General features: G+C 38.6%; 1 protein-coding gene across 8 annotated transcripts in view; it reads right to left on the bottom strand.

Annotated features, from left to right (window-relative positions):
• CUNH8orf34 (chromosome unknown C8orf34 homolog) overlaps window positions 1–20,110 on the bottom strand; it is a 423,558-nt gene that overhangs the window by 332,515 nt on the left and 70,933 nt on the right. The window lies entirely within an intron of this gene.

Raw genomic sequence — 20,110 nt, 5'->3', positions numbered from 1 at the left:
CAATGGAGACTAAGAGAACAATACAAAAAATCAATGAAGCCAAGAGTTGGTTCTTCGAAAGAATATACAAAATTGATAAACCCTTAGCCAACCTTGTCAGAAAAAGGAAAGAAAAGGCCCAAATCCATGCAATTAGGAATGAAAAGGGTGAAATCACAACAGACCCAGCAGAAATCCAGAGGATCATCAATACCTACTTCCAGAACCTATACGCCAATAAGATGGATAAGAAATTTCCAGAAGAAATGGACAGATTCCTAGATACATATGAATTACCAAAGGTGAACGAAGAAGACCTAAAAATTCTGAACAACCTAATATCAACCAGTGAAATTGAAAATGTAATTAAAAACTTACCAACTAAGAAAAGCCCGGGCCCTGATGGCTTCACTGCTGAATTCTACAAGACATTTAGAGAGCAACTGCTGCCACTACTGTTTAAACTCTTCAGTGAAACTGAAAGGGAAGCAATACTCCCAAATTCATTCCTGGAAGCAAGCATCACCTTGATCCCCAAAGCAGAGAAAGACCCAACTGAAAAGGAGAACTATAGGCCAATCTCACTAATGAACATAGATGCAAAAATCCTTAATAAGATAATGGCAAACAGAATGCAGAAGATCATCAAGAAGATCATACACCCTGATCAAGTGGGATTCATCCCAGGGATGCAGGGATGGATCAATATATGCAAATCAATCAATGTAATACACTATATCAATAGAGCCAAGGACAAAAACCATATGATTATCTCCATAGACACAGAAAAAGCATTTGACAAAATCCAACATGCATTTATGAAGAAAACCCTACAAAAAATTGGAATAGATGGTCACTACCAAAAACTGATAGAAGCCATCTATGAAAAACCAACAGCCAATATCATACTAAATGGTCAAAAACTGAAATCCTTCACACTAAAATCAGGAACAAGACAAGGATGTCCACTATCACCACTCTTGTTCAATATAGTTCTGGAAACATTAGCCACGGCAATTAGACAAGAGAAAGAAATAAAAGGAATAAAGATAGGAAATGAAGAAGTCAAATTGTCATTATTTGCAGATGACATGATACTCTATATAGAAGACCCCAAGAACTCCACCAAAAGTCTTCTACACTTAATAACCAAATTCAGTCAAGTAGCTGGTTGCAAGGTCAACACAGAAAAATCACTAGCTTTCCTCTACACCAATGACAGACTCACTGAGAGAGAAATAGGGCAAATAATTCCTTTCACAATAGCATCAAAAAAACTGAAAGACCTAGGAATCATCCTAATGAAAGAAATCAAAGACCTCTTCTCTGAAAACTATGGCACTCTGAAAAGAGAGATTGAAGATGATATCAGAAAATGGACAGACATCCCCTGCTCCTGGGTAGGAAGGATTAATAGAGTGAAAATGGCCAGACTTCCAAAACTGCTATATAGAGTCAATGCAATTCCAATTGAGATCCCAGCAGCATACTTCATGGACCTTGAGAAAACAATCCAAACATTCATTTGGAACAAGAAGAGACCCAGAATAGCAAAAGCAATTCTAGGTAACAGAGACATGGCGGCGGGTATCACAATCCCCAACCTGCAACAATACTACAAAGCTACTGTGATAAAAACAGCATGGTACTGGCAAAGAAACAGACTTGAGGACCAGTGGAACAGATTAGAAGATGCAGAAACAATGCCAGACACACTCAGCCATCTCATCTTCAATAAAAGAGCCAAACACCCTCACTGGAGGAAAGATAGCCTCTTTAATAAATGGTGCTGGAAAAATTGGGCTTCAACTTGCCAAAGATTAAAACTAGACCTGTATCTCTCACCATGCACTAAACTAAAATCAAAATGGATTAAAGATCTAAATATTAAAATAGAAACTCTGAACCAGTTGGAACAGAGGTTAGGTAGACCCCTTGAAGACATCGGTGTAGGAAAAGATTTTATGAACAAAACCTCAGTTGCCCATGAACTAGCACAAACAATCAACAAATGGGATCTCTTCTTATTGAAAGGCTTCTCCACAGCAAGAGAAACCACCAGCAGTGTGAAGAGACAAACCACAATGTGGGAAAAAATCTTCACCTGCTCTTCCTCAGACAAAGGTCTACTATTTCGAATCTATAAAGAACTTAAAAAGATCAGACCTCCCAAATTTAAAGACCCAATCTGAAAATGGGCATCTGAAATGAAAAGACATTTCTCAGACAAAGAAGTAGAAATAGCAAATAAATACATGAAAAAATGTTCAACATCACTGGTCATTCGAGAGATGCAAATGAAAACAACACTGAGATTCTACTTCACTCCAGAAAGAATGGCTGCTATCATGAAATCAACCAATAACCAATGCTGGCGGGGCTGTGGGGAAAAAGGAACCCTGCTTCACTGCTGGTGAGAGTGTAGACTGGTGCAACCACTCTGGAAATCAGTATGGAGATACCTCAAAGAACTAGGACTGGAAGTCCCATTTGACCCAGCTATTCTACTTCTGGGGATCTTCTCCAAAGAATTAAAAGAATCATACCACAGTGATATATGTGTGCCCATGTTCATAGCAGCACAGTTTGTAATAGCTAAAACTTGGAAACAGCTCAAATGCCCATCAACTGGAGACTGGATCAAGAAAATGTGGTTTTCTAATAAAATGGAGTACTACTCAGACATCAAAAATGAGAAATTAGAGACATTTATAGCTAAGTGGATGCACATTGAGGTGATACTCTTAAGTGAAATAAATAGGACACATATGTGTAAATACCAAATAGTTTCTCTGGTGTGAGAAACTGAAAGTGTAAATAAGGGCTAAATGTATAATAGGTAATGTGAAATAGGAAGAAAAGGGGCAAAGGGGAAGGAAGTGGGAGGGCTAAGGGAAAGGATAGAAGGGAATGGGATTAATATGAGAAAATGGAAAAATAGGAACAAAATCTTTGTAAATAGGGAGGACTGGAGGGGTTGAAGGGAGGGCTGGGCAAGGGTGAAAAATAAGAACCAAGAGAGACTATGTAAAGGTGCAAATTTCCAATGATGAATGTCATTATATTGTATACCTCAAATGTACCAGTGATTAGAATGCATAATCGATAACGCAAAATAGGAAGAAAAGGCCCAAAGGGGTAGGGGTAGTGGGAGGGGCAGGGGAAAGGAAAGAAGGGAAAGGAAAAATGATGAGAAATGGAAAAAATGGAAATAAAGTCTTTGTAAAAAAAATATATAGAGAGAACTACAAATGATCACTTTGAATAACTCAAATTTTTCAAAAATATAGGAATTTTGACATACCACATGGTTTATGCCACATTTTGCACTATTTTTAAATACATTATTCCTATTATGAAAGATAAACTTAGGTTTTAAGTGCTTATATTTACAATTAATACACTTTACAAAAATGTTCATATCTAACATAAATTCAAGATTAGTATTGTGTTCTAATCTAAATGTAAAATTTTAAAGAAATAATCCATTTAAGGAGAAAGAGAAAAAAGATGAAATAAAATTCTCATTCTGAATCCTAAAGTTTATATATCTGGAATTAACCCATGGTTCAACTGATTGAGATTTTTGTAACTCTCTTAAATTTTAAAAATTGTTGCACTAATGTCCTTAGGCTTAAAAAAAGACATTTCTTATTTGGTTTTTAGAAAGCTATTAGTTAATCTTTAAATTTCTTTTACACTTCAGATTTATGAATCCATTGTTCATAAACATAGCAGCAATACATTTATTTATCTAGAGTGTAGCCAAAAACCGGCAAGTAAATATAATGAAACAAAAATGTGAGTGGTCAAAATGTATACCACATAGTACTGGCTCCTCTCAATTACAGGAAGCATCATGAGGCCTTAGTTAACCAAGCTGACAACCTTCAGCGAAGAAGAATGAAGATAAAGTGATGCTGCTCTGAAGATACATTCTAGTAGAAGAAGTTATGTGCCCCAGAATAAAACTCACACTAGTTAAAAGGAAACCTTGGTTTAAAGAAAGAATTATGTCTCTCACTATTCCAAGTGTTTGGTCTGACTGTATTTTGTTCAAATACCTATTACATTTTTCTTAACATTTACATATTTTAATGATTGCCTAAGAAATTATCCAAATAAATTTCCATTCTATTATATATAATCATTTCATCTTTCTATCCCCAGTATCAAAGTTTCTAGGGTATTTTTCACTTTTTAATTCCAGTTTTACTCAAAGTTTACACTGATTAAAAGAAGTTGAAAATATTTTAATGAAACTTCACAGAAGCATAGCGCTCTAGTGGGAATCATCTACACTGATTAGCTCGAATAGTCATCCTAGTGTCTAGTAGAATGCCCACGGCTATTCCCAGAGAAGACATGAACAACTTTGAGGCATTTATTAACTCTTAAAAGCCATCATATATTACACTGAGCTTTTTAAGGTTTATAGAGACTAGAACTCTCTTATAGCAGAAAATACATAGAAGAAAAAAATGTAGGGGCCTGCTACAAAATATAAGAAAATAACCCAAGGATTTGAGCATGGGACCCTTGATATAGGAGGAAGACACAGTCCTTGTAAAAGTCAGACTGAGAGCTGAAAGGAAATGTCCTATCAGAGAAGCCAAAGGGGGCATATCTTAGAGTAGTGATGGTGTTCAACTGTAGGAGTAAACTCCCTTGAAGAAACGGGGGTGGGGGGAGTGAATAGTTTCAGAGTCAGCTTCTCTTCTAGATAAAGAGGCAAGTCAGGGATGTATTTCCTAATTCTGCTGTAGTGAAACTGATCTAGATAGCTTCCATTTGCATCCTTCAATTTCTGGGCGTCCCCATTTATTCTGATCTCCTAAGAGGTCTCAGCAACATTAGGAATTTGTTCCAAAACACAGTTCTCACATCTCCAGATGTGATTGTGTTCTAGTACAGAAGCAAGAGCTATATGCTTCGCTAAGACTTCATCTTCCATCAGTTTAGCCCTAGAGGGAGAAGGAGGCTGTAGCTACAAGAAATGGAAGCAGCAATTTTTCACCATTCTCTACATCTTGGTCAGTGTAGTTTGTTTTCTGAAAGTGGTTAGAAAATTCATACAGCATAAAATGGTACCAGCTATTTCTCCAAACTCCAGTTCCTTATTGGGAATAAACTCAATGATAGTATAATGTAGAGAATTACATTCTCCTAGTTTCTCTCTCTCTCTCTCTCTCTCTCTCTCTCTCTCTCTCTCTCTCTCTCTCTCTCTCAACAGGGATGGAACATGGGAACTTGTGCTTGCAAGGCAGGTGGCGGCACCACTGAGCTAAACCCCCCACCCAATTCTTTCTCTTTCAAAAGGCCATGTTTTCCACTGAAATAAAACATGCCTATAGAAACAGAGAATATAACATAAAAATGTTGATTTTATAATAGAGTGCCAGACTGGATTGTGAAAGTTATCTCCACACATTTCTCCCCAAAAACTCATTCAGTGATTTCACATTTATAAATTGAAATTAGCCACAGTGGGAATATTTGCATCATGGAAATTAACAAATACTACAAATCAGGGCTTACCTTTAGAGTCAATTCATCTCATTGAGTATAATAAATATTGTTAAAGCAAATACCAGTATAAGTACCACCCATAACAACAACTGAGTGACCACTGATAAATTCAACTTCCCTTGACCATGTGTTAAGCAGATTACTAACTGCTTTTAGAACAAAGGAGATTCCTGCTAGGAACTCAGGAATTCTACCCTCCATTGGCTGCCCTAGAAAAAAATTTTCTATACCACACTCAATAGTTTAGATTTTGTGAATCACAAATGGCCTGAAAGATTCATATATTTTTATTCTCCCAATTTTAAAACAACTGCTTAAAAATATAAGATTCCTATTTAAACAGGGGCTGTAAAACTGGTCACAGGCTAGATTTGGTTCATGGACCATAGTTTCCTAACTCTTGCTCTAAAAGTCCATACCAATTTTATCTTTGATTAATTGGCTCACGCATTTTTCTCTAAGGACAATTCCAGACCTGGGCTGTGTTCATCGCGGCCTCTTAACCCCTTCGCTCTCATACATTGGAAGGCCCTCACATCTCACACAAGGACAGCTGTGGACTCCCTGGACTTCCGCAATCATCCTCCCCCTCAAAGAACTGCTCAAGTTGCTGTCTCCAGTCTCAGAAGATGAAGTGTTCTTTCTTCTAAGAAGTCTAATTTCCACCTTTGTTTTTCTGGTTCCATCCCCATTCATTTTCTCTGGTACTGTTCCATCTGTTTTCTTTTCTCTCTCTCCTGAAGCTGTCTGGAAAGGACTTTTAAAAAAGCTGCCTTTTACCCTTCTCCATTGCGGGTGGGAGTGCAGACTGGTGCAACCACTGTGGAAATCAGTATGGAGATACCTCAAAGAACTAGGATTAGAGATCCCATTTGACCCAGCTATTCCCCTGCTGGGTATCTTCCCAAAAGAATTAAAAGAATCATACCACAGCAATATATGTGTACCTATGTTCATAGCGGCACAGTTTGTAATAGCTAAAGCTTGGAAGCAGCCCAAGTGCCCATCAACTGGAAACTGGATAAAGAAGATGTGGGTTTTTTTTTTTTTATAAAATGGAGTACTACTCAGCCATAAAGAATGAAAAAACTAGAGTCTTTTATGCTAAACGGATGCATATCAAGGTCATACTCTTAAGTGAAATAAATAGGACACACATGTGTAAATACCGAATAGTTTCTCTGGTGTGAGAAACTGATAGTGTAAATAAGGATTAAAATGATTAAAATGAATAATTGATAATTTGAAATAGGAAAAAAGGTCCAAAGATGTAGGGGTGAAGGGAGGGGAAGGGGGAAGGAAAGAAGGGAAAGGAAAAATTATGAGGAAAGAAAAAAATGGAAATGAAGTCTATGTAAATAGGGAAGGGTGCAGGAGTGAAGGGTGCACAGGTAATGGGGAAAAAATAAGAACCAAGATACATCATGTACAGGTACAAGCACCCAATGATAAATGTAAACGAATTGTATACCTAAAATGTACCAATAAAAGAACTTAAGAAAGAAAAAAAAGCTTCCTTTTTCTCTCTCTAAAAACCACTACACAGACAAACATGTTTCTCTCTCATGTTACCTGTCTTTCTTACTATCCACTCACTCTTTCACCCACCGAATACTGCCTTTCACTTTTACTCTTCTTAAAACTATACTTGAATGAGCAACCCTGACTTTCATACTTATCAAGACTTTTCTCTTCTATTGCAAAGATGTACCTTTCATGTTCCATTTTATCAAATCCATATGTGGTTATCGCAGAAAAAGAAATATAAAAAGAGGAAAAAGGAAATTAAATCTCCACTCATATATAACAAATGAGAAGAGCTTGTGAATTCTTCCTAATAACACTGTACTCCTATATAGGTATACAGACAAATGTCCCCCCCGAAGCCCCACGTGTTCAGAGGTGGGGATTTGGAAGATGATTGGATCATGGGGGCACTATACTCATCAGTGGAATAATCCATTCACGAGTTCCTAGCTGAATTTTCTTAGGAGATGGGGCCCAGACAGAAGATTGATCAGTGGGGGCATGATTTGGGGGTATAGCTCTCACTCTCATTGTTCCCCTGTGCTCTGCTTCCTGGCTGCTGGAGGCTGAGAATCTTTCTTCCACCAAGCTCTTCTGTCATGCCATTTCTTCCTTGAAACCAGCAACTGAATCCTTTGGAACCATAAACTAAATAAACCATTTCTCCTAAGTTGCAAGTATCAAGTATCCCAGAAACAGGAAAGCTAACAAATATATATATATATATATATATATATACACAATGTTTTTAATAATAGACATTTCCACAACTTTATTCCTAATGACTATATAGTGCAGCATTGTCAGTATGTATGATTTGCCTATTCACTTCTCCAATGACAGTTTCAGTTTCCAACTTTTCACTACTTACAACTCCACTGCAGCAAACAGTGGAGGCACAGCCTGGAGACAGCTGCCAACACAATGTATATGCTTTCATCTTTTCCTTACAGAGCTTATCTGTTACTTTGTAGACTGTGATCTTCCTGAAATACTTTCCCTCTTTGATTTTTGGAGAAATAGTCTATCTTGCCTTGCATCTTATCTTTCTGAAAATTTCTTTTCAGTTTCTTGAGGCAGATGAAGTTTCTACCTATCTCTCAAATGTTCATCTCCTATGTGTGCATGCGTGTGTCTTTTATCTAGGCACTAAAGATTCTTACATCTATATCCCTAACCAAACATGTACCAGAAATGGCCACTTAATATATGCACTAGACTGCTGGGAACAGGAGATGGTAGTAGACTCTGTCGAGATGTCCCAAAGCATCTGAAACCAGAGTCTGAAATAACACCCCTCCATCTGCAAACCCTCCTGGATTCTTATCTGAAGTAGAGGCAACATATGATTATAAACAAAGCCAAAAACCAAAGTGAACTAAATATCATCTCTATTCTCACTCATCATTCATATTAATCAATATGTCTTTGTTATGGTTTAGATCTAAAATGTTGCCCCAAACTCATGTTCAGAGATGGGCTTTTGGAAGGTGATTGACTCACAGGAGCACTCATATCTGACTGTGCTGTTCAGGGGTGGGGTGTGTTTGGAAGAAGTTTCTTACTGGGGGAATGACCTGCAAGGGTGTATTCTTATTCCCGGTTCCTCCCTTCTCCCTCTGCTTCCGGGCCACCATTATGTGAGCAGCTTTTCTCCACCAGACTCTTTCATCGTGCCATTTTTGCCTTGGAGTCAACTAACCATGGGCTGAACCCATTGAAACTATGAACCAAAATGAACCTCTCCTCCTCTGAGTTGCAGGTATTGTGTATTCATGCTCTGGGTCCCTCTATCTGGAATAGTACTTTCATTGTCTTTATTGCTTGGCAGATCCCTTATGCACAACTGATACAAACTTTTCTTCTTTCTTTGAAATACTTTCTTACATACATTTTTCTCTCTGCCAGGAATATCCCTCCCCAGGACATCTTCTCTCTCCTTTTAGCTTATCTTTACCTTTTCTCTTTCCAGACTTGGTTCAGACATCTTCTCTATTAGGTTGTCCTAAGACCCTTTGCTGGCGGTTTTTCTACACTCTAACAGCTCTCTTAAGACACATTTCATAAAGTAGTGAAACTATGCTTTTCACAACTATTTCCCTTACTGAAAGGTAACTTGAATCCTAGGTGCACACATTAGTCATCTTTGTTATTCTCACATACATTAGATGAGTGTGAGAATGAATGAACACACAGTTGTGACATTAACTGCCTCTATATTTTCTTGTGGGTTGTTATTCTCTAGTCATTCAGGCTGTTAGGTCAGAAAAGACTATTTGGTATGCTCATGATTGACTGACTATAAAAGTCTTACATTATTTTTTTTCTTTGCTGAGTCCAGATTGCTATTATCAGTCATGGCAGATGAATATTTGTTCTCTGTTCAACAAACAGCTGGACACTTTTCTGTGCAAGAGCACTAGCCAACATTTTTACCTGAATGACAATCTGTAGACCAAAGTTTGGATGGGCTGAAAATACTCATCCTACCATGGCTTCACTTCACAGAAAGCTACCAGACTCAGCAGAAGGATCAGGCTCGGAAACGCTGGATGTCTGCACACCCTACAAACAGCACCTTGCTAAGCAAAGGATACTGTTGACCAGTTGCACAAAATAGAGAATTTCTTCTTTTGCTTTTAGTTTATTTGTTTCCCTACTTATTTAGCTATCTATGTTTAACATAACTCCTCCAATATATAAGATGTAAAGTTAAAGATTTTGGCAAACAAATCATGTGCAAACACCCAAACTTGCAACCTTATATCAAAGACACACTTAGAGAAACCAAAGGCAAATCAGAGGTGAAGAAAGCCAGAGCATGGGAGTGGTCTTGGATAAGATAGAACCAGCAGGAACAGAGCCAGAGGTGGTACTCATGGATCCATGAGGACTTGATCTCATGCAACAGTGTTCAGAGGTAAGGAGGGCAAGAGAGGTGACTGGATCATTCTAACAATAACCTCAGAGCTCAGTGTGCTGTTAGGACATGTGGCCTGGGTTGGAGGAAGAAGGCAACAGGGATGTAAAATGGAAGGGTGTATTCATTCTTTAAAATTAATTTTATTGGTACATTTTAGGTATACAATATAATGACATTCATCACTGGAAATTTGTATCTTTATGTAATCTACTTTGGTTCTTCTTTTTTCCCCCATTCCCCTGCCCTCCCTTCAACCCCTCCATTGCTCTCTATTTACAATGACTTTGTTTCCATTTTTTCATTTTCTCATATTAATTCCATTCCCTGCTTTCCTTTCCCCTACCCCTCCCACTTTCTCTTCCCCTTTGCCCCTTTTCTTCCTATTTCACATTATCTATTATACCTTTTAGTTCTTATTTACACTTTCAATTTCTCACACCAGAGAAACTATTTGGTATTTACACGTGTGTCCTAGTTATTTCACTTAAGAGTATTGTCTCAATGGCTGAGTAGACTATTTTATAAAAACAACAACAACAACACATTTTCTTTACCTACTCTCCGGTTGATGGGCATTTGCGCTGTTTCCAAGTTTTAGCTATTACAAACTGTGCTGCTATGAACATGGGTGCACATATATCACTGTGGTATGATTCTTTTAATTCTTTGGGGAGGATACCCAGCAGGGGAATAGCAAGATCAAATGGGATTTCCAACCCAGTTCTTTGAGGTTTCTCCATACTGATTTCCAGAGTGGTTGCACCAGTCTACACTCCCATCAACAGTGGAGCAGGGTTCCTTTTTCTCCACAGCCCTGCCAGCATTTGTTATTACTTGATTTCATGATAGCAGCCATTCTTTCTGGGGTGAGGTGGAATCTCAGCATTGTTTTCATTTGGATCTCTCAAATGACCAGTGATGTTGAACATTATGTTTGTTCGCTATTTCTACTTCTTTGTCTGAGAAATGTCTGTTCATTTCAAGTGCCCATTTTTGGAATGGGTCTTTAAATTTGGGAGGTCTGATTTTTTTATGTTCTTTATAGATTCTAGATAGTAGACCTTTGTCTGAAGAACAGCAGGTGAAAATTTTTTCCCACTTTGTCTCTTCATCCTGTTGGTTGTTTCTCTTGCTCTGCAGAAGCTTTTTAATAAGAAGAGATCCCATTTGTTGATTGTGCTAGACTCACTGAGAGTGAAATGGGGCAAACAATTCCTTTCACAATAGCATCCAAAAAATTGAAATACCTAGGAATCAACCTAATTAAAGAAATCAAAGACCTCTACTCTGAAAACTGTAGCACTCTGAAAAAAGAGATCAAAGAGGTTATCAGAAAATGGGAAGATATCCTTTGCTCCTGGGTAGGAAGAACCAACATAGTGAAAATGGCCATACTTCCAAAACTGCTGTATAGATTCAATGAAATCCCAATTGAAATTCCAGCAGCATACTTCACAGACCTGGAGAAAACAATCCAAAAATTCATTTGGAACAAGAAGAGACCCAGAATAGCAAAAGCAATTCTAGGCAACAGAGACATCGCAGGCAGTATCACAACCCCCAACTTGAAACTATACTACAAAGCTACTGTGATAAAAACAGCACGGTACTGGCAAAGAAACAGACCTGAGAGCTAGTGGAACTGATTAGAAGATGCAGACACAACTCCAGACACACTCAGCCACCTCATCTTCAACAAAGGAGCCAAACACCCTCACTGGAGGAAAGAGCCTCTTTAATAAATGGTGTTGGAAAAACTGGGTTTCAGCTTGCCACAGACTAAAACTAGACCTGTATCTCTCACCATGCATTAAACTAAAATTGAAATGGATTAAAGATCTAAATATTAAAACAGAAACGCTGAACTGGCTGGAAGAAAGGTTAGGTAGAACTCTTGAAGACATTAGCATGGGAAAAGATTTTATGAACAAAACCTCAGTTGCAGAGAAGCGTGTATTCTTGCCCCTACTCCCTTCTTCTCTCTTTGGCTTTCACCCACTCTCCCTGTTTGCTGGCTACAAGAAGGTGAGCAGCTTTCTCCACCACACCTTTCTGCCATGTTCTTCTGCCTTGGAGCCATCCAACTGTGGACTGAAGTCTCTGAGCCTGTGAGATAAAATAAACCCTTTCTCCTTCAAGTTGTGTATGCCAAATACTTTCCCCAGCAACGGAAAGCTGACTCATCCAGCAAAACATAACTGAGTTCTGCGGCAGTCACTTTGCCAATTCCTGAAGACTTGAGCAGCAAAGAGGTCCTGCCCTCAGGAACCTTGTAGGCCAAAGAGAAGATAAGGGAGAAAACAGGCAATGGTAGATAATAACTGTCAGAGGAATATATAGAAGCTCAAAAAGAGAGGCACCACAGGCATTCCTGAGGAGGACAGCAGCAGAGAAGTCACCCTGGAAGAGGTGGTATTTGATCTGAAGCTGAAGGGAAGAGTAGATGCAGCCCCTTGAAAAGGTAAGCAGTAAAAAGAGGTGAAGTGAGCTCTCAGGATACAGGATGGCCTAAGCAAATGCACAACATGGAGGAATATCAAGCAAATGTAGTGCATTAAAAAGGCACGAGACAGGTGACACTGGAGACAGGGGAAAGTGCCAGAGAGTGAAGCACTTTCTTGGAGGTTTAAAAAGGAGCCATTGTGTATCTGAAACAAGCATCTGCTTTTCTCTTTAGATTCATGATACCCACAGTAAGAGGTCACCAGAGAAAAAGAAACAAATTATGAGTGTGGGCAAGACTTGGTTATTCATTCCTAAGCCATTTCCATGCTTCTTCCAACTTAAAAGGAGACTGCATTTCCCAGTGCTCTTACAGTTAGTTGTGGAAAGTGGGCAGGTATGATGCATAGTACTTCCACACATGCACAAGCAGTGTGCTCCCCTCATGATCCTTCACTGCCTCTTCTGCTTCTGCGGCAACCTTGAAAGCCATGTGGCAAAGGTGCCAGAAAAACAGGATGGACATAGTTTGCATCCATGGAACCCACAACAAGCTTGTCCCTGAGTGTGAAAATATTCACCTTGTATTAAGCCATATTGATTTTGGCTGTGAGATTCCTCAAACAGAAAACTAGGGCAACCCAGCCAGCCACAAGCTCAATTGGCAGAACTGTATCTGGGGTTTTTGTTGTTGTTGTTGTTGTTTTTCTGCACAGGACAGGAATGATTTTCTTGCATAGGATATGAATGAAATGGAATGTACCAAATGGATAAATCAGTGCTTTGGTCAGAGATGTGGAAAGTGTGAACTAGAGAATATGGATGAGGTAGAAAAAAGAATCAGACTCAAGACGTATTTTCAAAGAAAATGAGTAAGATTGGCGTTGTGTGTTGTGAGATGAGAGAGAGAGAGAGAGATCTTGGCAATGTTGGTATTTTCCAGAAAATTAGAAAAGACATTTATCCTAAATATCTTAAAAGTTTGGATGTGAAATGTATGCAGTTGAGTCAAGTGAAAGATGAGATAATTTAAAGATGGGTGTGGATGAGACCCACTCAAAATGGAGACCACTTGAAAGAACAGAGGCAAAGGATGAATCATAGGAACAGCATTTGAAGCAATATGAACAAAAGAGGAACTCCTGAGGAAGACCTACAAGAAGTGGTGTGAGGTATGAGGCCATCCAGAAAGGATCCAGTGAATTCCAGCTCCCAGTAAGGAAGAAGTCAGAGCCTGCAGAGAGAAAGAGGAATCAACTGCATGAAAACTACCAAAGAAATGTTGTGCAATGAGTAGAAATGATGAGTAGAAAAGTGCTAATTCCAGTTGGTAATTTAGGACCAACCGGAGACCACAGTGAGAGGAGCTTCAGTAGAAAGTTGGGTTCAATAATATAATTGCTTTGAGAAGTAAAATGAAGCAAATGGAGGCAGTGAACACTAACCCTTCTTTTTGAAACTCTATTTCAAAGGACACAAAAGGAAACTCCATGATGCTTGGAGCTAACTCAAGCTCAGGAAGAGAGTTCTGCGTATTTGTTTTTGACATCAATTAGAGCTGTGCTGTCCAATAGGGAGCATCTCATCATGTGGCTACTGAAAGGTTTGAAATGTAGCCAGTTCCAACTGAGATACACTGTGAGTCAAAATTCACTCCAGAGTTTGAAGACTTAGCATTAAGAAAGGAATATAAGCTGTCCCAATGATTATTTTATTCAGAATACAAGTGAAACTGATAACTTGGATACAATGGGTTAAATAAAGTATTTTATTAAAATCAATGTGACATGTTTCCTTTTGCTTTTCTTTAAAGTGAGGCTTGAAAATAAAAAATCATATATGTGATACATTTTACATTTCTACTGGGCAGTGCTTAGCTGGAGCAGGATTGAAGCTAATAAATAGTAGTAACAGTAGCCCCAGCAGCATTACTAGTAACAGTAAGAGTAACAGTAACTAGTAATAATATCTCTGGTAGGCATAATTCTAAAATGGTCCCAAGACCCACACCTGCAGAATACTCTCCCTTTCCACTCAGTTCCTCTGAGTGGAACTACAGAGTATGAGGCCTATCACTCCCTTGATTATAATACTACCCTATGGACTTTGAGTAAACTGGATAGAGGATTAATCTGCACTGTCTTTACCTAACTAGGCACATTTTTCAAAAGAAGGTGAAGCTTCAGGTAGACGCTCCATTGTGACCAGACAAGAAATAGTAAACTACTGTCATAAGAACAGAGAGTCACAGGCAAGGACCTAAGAACAGATTCTTGCTTTGGAGAGCAGCCCTTGCCAACAGCCAATGAGAAGATAAGAGATCTCAGTCCTACAACCAAAGGACTGAATTTCGCCTGTGGCCTAAAGAGATCAGAAGAGAACCCTAAGCCTCAGGTGAGACAGAAGCCCCACTCACACCTTAATTTCCATCTGCCTAGGTGAGTCTAGCGTTAACCCAAACTCTTAGTCTCGAGTCACAGAAACTATAAGGTAATCAATGTGTATGTTGTTGCTATCTGCAGTACTGAAATTGAACCCAGGGATTCTGAGATGCCAGGCAAGTGTTCTACCTGTAAGCTGCACCTCAAACCCCTGTGTTTTTCAGAATCACTAAGTCTGTGGTAATGTATAAGGCAGCGATTGAACTATAATAAAATATTTAACATTTAATTAGTAATCATTACATACCAGGCACCACGCTCAGAATTTCAGGTATACTATTGCAAAATCCCTAGGGAGTAGGTGCTAGCATTATTACAATTCTATAGTAAAGGTAGTTGAGACACAGAGTAGTCAGAAAAATTTCCCAAGGTCACAAAATTAATCATCGGTAGTGCTGGAATTAAAAAGGTTTACAAATACAAAAAGACAAATAATAATTGATGGAATCAAATCCAATAGGAGTGGACAGGAAATGAAACCAACATGATGGGTGAAGAGTCGGTATGAAATAAGAGAAATTCTGACAGTGACGGGAGAAGGGCAAGATGGGTGGGGAGCGTGGCTAAGGAGAGAGGGAGGAGGAATGAGATCACATCGGACAATCTAAGTTTTATAGAGTTCAAAGTAGGCTATTTGCAGAGTGGGCAGAGAGAGAAATCGAGTGGCAACAGTAACAGTGCTGAAACTATGAACTATCAACCTAACGTTCAGCTTTGCTGTGTCATTTTTCCCACTGGCCTCACCCTTACTGAAGAAGAAATGATAGCTGAGCATTTATTCAAGGATGAGAATTTCATAAGATGATAAGAAAGGAGGATGGAAATAAGAATAAAAACGATGTTGGTAAAAAGTAGACCACAGTTCAGTCTGGACAGGGGAAGAGAGGAAACCAGAAAAAGGAGAATATTATGATGTGAATATGGTTTGTAGCTTCTAAAACTCATATTGAAATTTAATCTCATTCTGAAAGAGGTAGTTAGGACTCTGCCCTCATAAATGGATTAACTTATTTATAGAATTAATATTTCAAGGGTTAACAGGTTATCTCAAGAGCGGGTCTGCTATAAAAGGCAGACTTGTTGGAGACGGGGAAGGGAATCAGAGAGATGGGGAAACAGAGCGGGCAAAGGTTGGGAAAATGATCAAGACATGCTGTATAAATGCACCAATTCTCAAAAATGAATGTATCTATGATGAATAGCAAACATTCACTAATAAAAATTTTAGAAATAAGTAAAAGTCACTTTGGTTAGGGCTCTTGTAACACCCTCTGACTCTGGCCACACAATACTCCCCGCAGCTCAGGATTCTGCCAGCAAAAATGCCGTCACCAGATGTGACCCTTCAGCACTGCACCAGAACCACAAAGCAGAACAAACTTATTCATTTATAATTTCCACAGGCTGCAGTAGTATCACTAGCAAAAGGAAATAGACTAAGACACACACTCAGAGATAGAGAGAGAGAGAGAGAGAGAGAGAGAGAGAGAGAGAGAGAGAGAGAGAGAGAGAGAGAGAGAGAGAGAGATCCCTGAGGGGCTATCAAGAGATAGCTAGATCACATTTACGAGGAAGGAGCAGAGTAAGGGGAAGAGTAATCTAGGAAAAATACATTCAACCACAGTGTCTAAACCAAAAGAACACAACAATAATGAGACAACACTACTTGATAATAGGCACCTAGAAGGACACTGCCCTGTGGTTCTTTAACCACAGCCTGAAGTGAGGCATTTGGGAATGTGAAGGTCTTGTATCATCACAATTCCTCTATTCAAAACAATTATACTAGTTGAAAGTTGGATAGAAGCAAACACTCGAAGGAATGGGTATGAGAGCCAAACTTTTGGGGAAAGAGAAGCAAAGGTTCAGAAATGTTAAAAGGAAGACGTTAGGTGTCAGAAGCTTACTATGCCTACTGTTGTTTTTCATTGTGTGGCATTACATGCCATGGTGATTCTAACACATCTATACTCACGAGAGAGTAATATGAAGATTGTCACAGTTTATGGCTGATTTTTAAATGAAATATTATATGGAAACGTTTGCAAAAACCCAGAAAAAGAGTATATAGTTATTAATGAAACAAAAATCATGTTTTCAAACTAAAGTAACTATCTTGTCTTCTTTGTTAATATTTAAATCCTGCCTTAAATGTGTGTGAATGTGTGATATACGTTTCTATAAGCTGACAGCTGCTAAGCTGAGATAATTCTGCCATAATAGTGTCAATCTCAGTTAAAAACTAATGCTTCTAAACTTTGGAAGTTCTTTTTCAGTATGTATAATTGAAATCAAGGAAAGAGATGATTCTCATTAAAGACAGTATTAAATTTAAAATATCGATGAAAACTTTCAATTCTTCCCATCAATGGCCATGACACTGGAGAGAAATGTTCACAGGATCAAGATATGTAGTCGTTCTTTTTCTTTTTCTTTTTTCTTTTTGGTTTTTTGACACACAGCCTTGCTATGTAGTTTAGGCTGGGCTTGAATTCACTGTGTAGCCTACGCTGGCCTCGAACTTATGGTGATCCTCCTGCCTCAGCTCCCACATGAGTGCTGAGACTACAGGCATGCACAACCACACTGGCACAGTATTTCTTTTGACGACACACAGAGGAAAATTCCATCCCTATGTCTTCCTAGTAATTGAAACAATGGGCGGCAGTATGGTTTGGTGCCTAGCTGCCCCCCAAAATTCATGTGTGGAAGGCTTGGTCCTCAGTGCAGCAATGTTCAGAGGTGGAGCCTTCAGGAGGTGACAGGATCATGAGATTCTCACCTCATAGATGGATTATTTACGGATTCATAGCTAAGTGAATTTGGGAGAAGAGGCTTTGTTATAAAAGCAAACTCTTTCTGTGATTCTTGGCTGCCATGAGTTGAGCAGCATTGCTTCACACATGGCCCCACACTATGATGTTTCTGCCTCACCACAGGCCTGAAAGCAATGGAACCAGCTGACCATGGACTGAAACCTCTGAACTGTGAACCAAAATAAATCTTTTCTCCTTTAAACCAATTTTCTCAGGTATTTTCTCACAGAAATGGAAAGCTGACTAATACAGGCAATAAAATTATTATCAAATTAGAGAAGGAGCTTCCAAATGAAATGATGTAAGAGTCAAACTAGCTAAAACAAGAATGAATTCTATTCTGCTTCAAGTTTGTGATTACATAGCTGAATTTTGGGGAACTAGGCCTGACCATGGCAAGCCTATTGATAACATGTGGGGATAAGACAGGGATTCAGTATTAAAATTCACACTACTTTGTTCAGAAAGATATTCAAATAAATTTAAGGGAGAACAGAACAATTCCTTCCATGAGACTAACTCTTTTATCCCCATATAAACCATACCACCATACTCTCACAAAACAGAGTCCCTTAAATCTGTCACGTGAAGACAGAAGTAGCATCCATAATAAGCACAGGAGCTGACTGTTAAACATTATTCAGGTACAGCTGCAGACTCTCCTTGTAGCTTCATTGTCCTGGACTTCTTCCCAAGAGTAAAAACCCATATCCCCATAACTGCAGATTTTCTCCTGTGCTGACCAAGGATTACCGTCAGTCTTTATTGTTTCTCCAGATTGCCCTGAAGTATTAAAATGCTATCATGAGCTTCTAATGTAAGGCTCTACTTGTGCTATGGTCTAAATGTTTGTGTCCTCCCCTCTCCATGCTACACACACACACACACACACACACACACACACACACACACACTCAAAATTCACAGGTTAAAACCTAATCTCAAGAATAACAGTATTAGAAGGTGGAACCTGCTAGGCGGTGATTAAGTAATGAGGGCTCCTGACTCATAACCAGGATTAGGGACAACATAAAAGAGGCCCTGGACATCTGCGTGGCCCCTTCCACCATGTGAGAACCCAGAGAGGGTAAACAGTTATAAAGTAAGGAATGGGGCCTCACCATAGACCAAATTTTTCAGTGCAGACTTGGGTTTCTCAGTTTCTAGAATTATAAAAAATAAATTTCTATTGTTTTATAAGTTACTCATTCTATAGTCTTTTGGTGTAACAGCCTGAATGAGCTAACATAATCCAGAAGGCCACACCTAGGTTTTCTGGAAAAGACCACAGCTTGAACTCTGCCCTTTTGGCTACAAATCTGGGTAAGTAAATAATTTAAATATAGTTCAATCTTTGTATTCAAATTTTGGGGGCAAACTAAGTAGTGCCTTATAAATTAACAACAAACATTTTAAAACACATTTTAAAAGACAGCAGTCAACTGGCAATATATTTGAAGATCTGTGTAATATTCACATTCTTCAATCATCTGTCTTTTAGCTCAGCTTATTAAATAAATTGAAAGACTATGAAAAGCCATAGGAATTACCTCATAGGGTAAGATTTAGAAATACTAATATGCATCTTTGTTGTATTAATGGGATCAGGATCTGTTATAGTGTAGATTTAAAGTCCCACAAAAGCCCGTGTGTTTGGAAGTTGATTGGATCATGGCAGCACTGTATTGATCAGTGGATTCATCCACTATGACTTCTGTAGCTGAACGTGCTGTCAGGAGGTAGGGACTGGTTGAGTTGGGTATCTGGGGGGTGTGACCTGGAAGGATGTATTTTTGTTCTAGGCTGCTACCTTCTCTCTCTGCTTCCTGGCTGCACTGGACTGAGCAACTTTTCCTCTGCCATGGTCCTTTGCCATCCTGTTTCTGTCTTGGAGCCATCCAACCATGGACTAAAATGGCAGACTAAAATAAACCTCTTCTGTAGGGGTCAGGTAGTTTGTCCCAGAAATAGGAAAGTTACTAAGACAGGTTCTTTTCATGAACATAATATAGTAATAAGATGAAAACTCACTTTATTATTATTTGCTCCAAAAGTAAATCTAGCCAAGAGCAGTTTCTTCAATCCCATCCAGAGGGTTTCTACTAGGGGTAATGTTATAAGATCATACTATATGGTAGCTTAACTTTTGAAAAGGTTTCATCACACAAATGTCTACAAAAAGGGTCTAGTGAGTTATAAATAAAGAGGTATAAATTATATACTTATAAGTAAATATAGTATAATATAATACATAAATGTTTATATGTAAAATATAATTATAACATAATATATACATACATGTGTATTGTAAAACTCCCAAACTATAGCAAAGAACAAGGCTTAACTCTGATACAAATCACAAAGTTAGTAAAGCTATACTACCTAAAAAACAAATGAAATAAAGATCCTAAAACATAACCCACCACAACTTTCTAGTATTCTGCTTTTCATTA

The sequence above is a fragment of the Heterocephalus glaber genome, unplaced genomic scaffold (assembly GCF_053883595.1).
Source record: "Heterocephalus glaber isolate CG9 unplaced genomic scaffold, H.glaber_assembly_v1.0 deba00001553, whole genome shotgun sequence".
Taxonomy (NCBI): Eukaryota; Metazoa; Chordata; class Mammalia; order Rodentia; family Bathyergidae; genus Heterocephalus; species Heterocephalus glaber.
This window is presented reverse-complemented; position numbering and strand designations above follow the sequence as displayed.